Source organism: Macaca nemestrina, chromosome 18 (genome assembly GCF_043159975.1).
Source record: "Macaca nemestrina isolate mMacNem1 chromosome 18, mMacNem.hap1, whole genome shotgun sequence".
Classification (NCBI taxonomy): Eukaryota; Metazoa; Chordata; class Mammalia; order Primates; family Cercopithecidae; genus Macaca; species Macaca nemestrina.
Genome location: NC_092142.1, coordinates 51,572,614 through 51,578,715, shown reverse-complemented (window position 1 = coordinate 51,578,715; position 6,102 = coordinate 51,572,614). Strand labels below are relative to the sequence as shown.

Sequence of the window (6,102 nt, the reverse complement as noted above, 5' to 3'; positions counted from 1 at the left end):
GGTCTTGAACTCTTGGCCTCAAGTGATCCTCCCACCTTGGCCTCCCAAAGTGCTAGGATTACAAGCGTGAACCACCACCCCTGCCCAGGAATCTGTGCTTTTAACAGGTGTCTTCAGTAATTCTTATTGCAAGCAAATTGGGGAAATTGCAATATGCCGTACATCCTGGCTGTTTTGGAGGACTTGTTTCATGCATAGCACTGTGCTAGGCACTGTATGTGTGTGTGTGTGTGTGTGTGTGTGTGTGTGTGTGTGTGGTGGGCAGGGGGGAGATGGTGGTGTTGTCAGGGAATTCAAATGTATACATTATGTGGGACAATCATTTTCCAAATTTGCCCTCTCTGACACCTCCAAAACCAGGAACGGGGCTCCTTTATTCCCCTGCGATTGGAACTGCTTGAATTTTAAAGCACTGCACAATTTATTCAGAGGAAGTCTTTCAAGAAGGAGTGGGAGCTAGGCCACAGGATTCTAATCTTGAATATTCAGGGAAAGCAGCATGTCCTATTCAACACGGCTGATCAATAATGAGTGCATTCACACTCTAAATGTGTGCATTATGTACAGATACAAAATATACAATGCCCCCAAAACGGGGAAAGACATTTCTGATTGAATTTTTTTGTTTGGGTTTATAAAAATAACTTGTGGTGCATCAATTACTCTCCATTTCCATGGATACAGGCAATACTTTATTATGTAACTCTACAGCTGTGCCGGTTTTTAATATAAAACCCAGATTTTTTCATCTATTTCTCTTTCATAGTTACTGAACTGAGATAATAACATCTTTTACCTATGAATGTATTCAATTCCCCTTTTTTTTCAGCATCCTGCAAACTATTATTGATTAGAATTTCATTTTGTGGCTTTTGTAATAAAATCTGCAGTAAATGTTACCATTGCAGGCAGTGGAAGGGCGGAGTGGGGGAAGGTCATTCTTTATGTATATTGTGTGTAAATATGTATGTATAAAAAATGCCATTTGTGTGTGGACATTCTTCCAAGTCTAACAAGTGAACGCCTGGGCATTGTACTGACTTCCAATTTGCTCTAGGGCAGTTTTCAAATGGCTGTTTACAAAATGTTGAGAAAATATTCCTCTACACTTTTTTTTAAAGACCCCATCACCCATTTTTTTGTGAACAGAGCTTTATTTCTGCAGTTCCACAATTTGCAATTCAGTGCCATTGTTTTCACCGTCCTGGTGATGCTCAAAGTTGATTGATATTTTGTTCTTTCCGGGTCTCCCTGCACAGAAATGGCTTCCCATCATCCTAGTGGGGATTGGAGCAGAGAGTGAGGGGGAAAGGAAAGAAATGACGTGGGATGAAAATCTGAGACAGGCCTAAAAGGGGCAGATTAGGGAAATGGAGCTGGAGGGGATTTGAGGGGCTACAGAAAGGGATTCTGCCTCTGCAAATTATCAACTATTAGGAATTCTTCTGCTAGCAATTCAAATCCTTTGTGTAAACAGGGTTAATCTCCAGGCCTGGAATGAGCCTGAAGGCTCCAAAAACTCCCTGGAATTTTATGAAAAATAACTGCACGTATGTGTGTCTGTGCACTTTTGTAGGTAGATTTGAGGGTGATGACCTAGCTTACAACAATTCTCAGAGAGGTCATTCCCCCTTTTGATGACAAAGGCAGCAAAGACGTGGGGGCATAGCTAAGCCAGTCATCACCATCCTGATCACAGTGCTTGACCTGAGGGATGAGCACCTGACTCCAGCGGGGCCAGTTAGAGTCCTTCCCTGGGACATTTCCAACTCCACTTGGAGGAAAGAACATGCTTCCCACTCTAGTTGATGGTGTGAGGATTCAGCCATGCCTCTATGCCATGTGGAAAAGCACATCTGTAATAGGAGGGAAGTAAGCTGTCAATCAGAAAAAAGCAGAGATGAGAATGAGCGCCAGGGAGAGAGAACATAAGAGATTGCTGACAGCACTCCACTGATTGGGTTACCCCTTGGACCAGCTCCACCCATGCCCTTTCTAAATTTGCATATTTGATTCACTAAACAGCCCTTTTTGGCAAAAGCTAATTCCACTTGGTACCTATCACCACAGCCAACAGAATCTTGATAAAACATAATCCACAGCTTTTATCAGATTTGTGTGACCGCCAGATGGGGTGAAAACAGCCATGTAAGACCTCCTCTCCCAGTAGTTATCTTAAATTGTCACAGCCTCTGGGAGGGATGGCTCAGAAAGTGGTAAACCCTGGTATGATTGGGAAGGAGTTGATTAGGTACTTTCTCCATTGATAAAAGATCCTAGGAATGAAAGTGGGGGCCTCCAGTGATCCACTTACTTCACAATTTTGCATTGAATAATCCCTGGGTTGATAGTGCTGACTTTGAGTAGGCACTTATTAAGGACCACTACATGCACAGTTACTGTCAGATGGAAAAGACTGAGGCTATGACACATGCCTCCAACTTATATGAGGTTGACGCTCAGATAATATTTTCCAGGTACGTTGCAAGTAGGAGTGTGAGATGAGGTACAGCAAAGAGTTCATGTGTGAAGGAGGAGGTGGAGCAACTAGCAAAGCCACCAGAATTATTGCTGGAATATTAATTAAATTATTTAATTGATTAATTCAAGAGCTCATCATGGAATAGGATGGTAATAGAACATCATGAAATGCTCAGCATTGGGTCTTTCCCCATATTTGTGTGGTCTTCCTTCTCAGGAGGCATCAAATGCACAGGAATTCTGCTTCAGTGACTTTTCTTTTTAGGGGGCCTCCATGTCTCAGTCTTTCCTGTCTATCGAATGGTCATAATCATTTCAGTCCCACCTACTTCACTGAGGTGTCATGAGGACCTAATGAGATCTTTAAATGTTGTTCAAATGCCCCAAGTAGCTACATCTATATCTGAACTAGTGTGTCTTGGCTCTGGGAGAGAGACATTCCCATATAGAAGTCCATGCGTCTTTTCTACCTGTGGGAGACATCATCAGTCGATCTTAGCACTCTTTTCTGCCTCAACTTGCTTGAGCTCAACCTCTCCGGCTCAACTTTAGAGTCTTTTTCAACACAACACACCATGCAGCCTCTGCCACTGATAAGAGCTGGCATGTAAAATGCTATTGGCAGTCCCTGATCTAGGTTCTCAAATGACCGGTATTAGGGTGGCAGGTTGGGGACGAATTTTCTAACTAATTATGGAGGAAGGATGAAGATATCATGATGTGTGTGAAAAGAACCAAATGGCGTGACTGTTAGGCAAACATAAACAGGAATTTAGGAGTTAGGAGAAGGGCTTGCCATTTTAGTTATTTAAACATCTATGTTATCACTAAAAACAGAAAAGAGGAGTGTTAGCTAAAATCAGCCTAATTACTTCTCCCCAGGCACCCTAGGCTGTGATCCTAGAACTGAACAGTCTGATGAGTCAATACAGGGCACACAGTAGGTAAGTCATTATTACTTTTTGCTCCTGGGGATATAAGACAGTGATGTAAGAATAACCTGATGAACAGGGAACAGACACAAATTAGCAAATTTACTTAAAAGTAAGGTTCGAGTAGTAGAAGATGAGAGCATTTGCATTCTTATTGGTATGTTTATCCAGAAGTGAGCAACCACATGCAAAACGATAATTCATCTACCACTGATTAAAAGACACAAGTGGCCTCTGGGCAGGGACTAGAAGCTTTAGCCAAACATAATTCAGAGACCCACAGCTGCTGCATTGCCTCGGTCTCTCCCCATATAGCCAGCGCCTTCTCAGAATACTGTGGACAGAACTAATTTCCTGATTTCCGCAGTGACTGATAGGCCACTGAAGACTCCCTCTAAGGCTTGTCTCAATCTTAGGGATGCTTACCCCCAGGGGTCACACCCCTACTAGGGCTATGGTCAACTGAGTCAGGGCTGGATTTCTCACCCACCCTGGGCCAATCGGATTTTCTTTCCCCACATTCAGTATTAAATGACTGAATCTCTATCAGGTGTCACTAGACTTAGCAGGTCATTTAGATGTGAGGGATAACAGTCCAAGCTTGCAGGTGGAGCAGAGATGCTTTTCTGAGCAAAGGGGTTGGGGAGAGAGTTGGCTGTGCTTTCTCAAGATAAAGCCCCTTTAATTTCATCTAGCTTAATTGGGCTTCTGTTCTCTGCAAGCAAACTTGCCTTGAACCAAACTGCTTCCCCAAATCTGGAATGTGTACCCATGGGGTGCACAAACTGATATTTAGGCAGAGGAGAGATGATTTTTACGCGGTGCATAGCTGCAGCCTTTTAAAACGTTATCATCGATATCCATTCTGAGAAAGAAATTCCCTTTCAGTCCTTTTGATTATCTCAGTTTGGTGCTTGTCTTTAACACCTAAGACTTGCTAATTTCCTATTTCAACAAAGAGAGGATAGGGCTTAGGTTAAGAGCCTTCAGCAATCAACATTATCTTGCTAGACTTGAATCATATTATTTTGCATTTATTTTTAGGTTGTCTTTTTTATGGTAGTTATCTTACATTTTTCATTTCCCTCATTCTGACCCACAGAATCCGTGAGAGATATTAAAATGATCATTGTTGTTTAAAGCCACTACGTTTAGGGTGGTTTGTTATATGGCAATAGAGAATGGGAACAAAATCCATACCAGATAATTAAATAGAAGGGAATTAATACAGAGAATCAGTTTTTAAAAAGCTGTGTTACCGGAAAGGGGTCCCAATCCCGACTCCAACTGAGGGTTGTTGGATCTCAGGTGAGAAAGAATTTGGGGCGAGTCCATAGAGTAAAGTGAAAGCAAGTTTATTTAAAAAAGTAAAGGAATAAAAGAATGGCTACTCCATAGGCACAGCAGCAGACTGAGATGCTGGTTGGCCATTTTTATGGTTATTTCTTGATGATATGTCAAACAAAGGGTGGATTATTCATGAGTTTTCTGGGAAAGGGATGGGCACTTCCCAGAACTGAGGGTTCTTCCCCTTTTTAGACCATACAGGGTAACTTCCTGATGTTGCCATGGCAGTGTAAACTGTCATGGCTGGTGGGAGTGTCTTTAACATGCTAATGCATTATAATTAATGTGTAATGAGCATTAAGGATGACCAGAGGTCAGTCTCATTGCCATCTTGGTTTCGGTGGGTTTTGAACGGCTTCTTTTCTGCAAACTATTTGATCAGAAAGGTCTTTATGATTTCTATTTTGTGCCAACCTCCTGTTTCATTCTGTGACTTAGAATGTGTAACCTCCTGGGAATGCAGCCCGGTAGATCTTAGCTTTATTTTACCCAGCGCCTATTTAAGATGGACTTGCTCTAGTTGGAACACCTTGGACAATTAGAAGAGTGCAAAGAGCAAACAGGAAATGGTGAGTAGCAATGGCAAGGAGGCATTACCGCTCATAGGCCTGGAGGGACAAAGAGAGCAGGAGGTGTTACAAGTGTCCAGGAACCAGAGTCACCTGTGAGAGCTGGAGTCATGGTAGGGACTGCCTGGTGGGAGCTGGAATCCAAGAGGTGATGTAGCCACTGCCAAAGAGAGATAGGGGCATATCAATAGTTTAGCTCTACCCCTTGTCCCACTCTTTAACGTCCTGTTGGGGCTCCTACCAAAAGCCTGTTGCTATGGAGCCTGGGCATCATAATTGACAGGAGCCAGTTCCCTGGGATACAGAAGAGGGCAAGGCCAGGGCGGGCAAGGGATTGAAGAGCAAATGAGGCAAGTGACCAACCAGTACACAGGATCACGTGACACAAAGCAAGGCAAAGCACTTCCCAGAATGACTGTGACCAGGATGGCTGGGCACAGAATTGAGGATATGAAAGGCATGTGGGGTTTCATAAATTGCCCTTCAGCCAGTTCAGATGGCACCTGCTCAATAGCCATGCCTGATTCCTGGAGATCGGACTTAATTCTTTCCACACAATGCTACTGTTCTAGTAACAATCAGGGCTCTTTTCAGTTGCAAGTGGCCCACTTTTTAAAAATATCCAAGGTAAAAAGGCTTCAGGCAGAGATGGAAGCAGATGTTCAACGATGTCATCAGGTAACTGTATTTGTCCATCTTTTAACTCTGCTCTCCTGTATTGTTTTTATTTTCAAACAAAAGCTCCTCATGTAGGAACAACACACCTACCAGAA

The 6,102-nt window shown here is 42.9% G+C and overlaps 1 long non-coding RNA gene across 1 annotated transcript; it reads right to left on the bottom strand.

Annotated features, from left to right (window-relative positions):
* Positions 1-1,139: 1,139 nt before the first annotated feature.
* Positions 1,140-5,577, bottom strand: LOC105494106 (uncharacterized). Its single transcript, XR_011616458.1, has 3 exons — positions 5,423-5,577; positions 1,723-1,877; positions 1,140-1,277 (listed from the first exon to the last, which is right to left on the bottom strand). It is a non-coding gene; the product is annotated as an uncharacterized lncRNA (long non-coding RNA).
* Between the last annotated feature and the right edge of the window lie 525 nt (positions 5,578-6,102).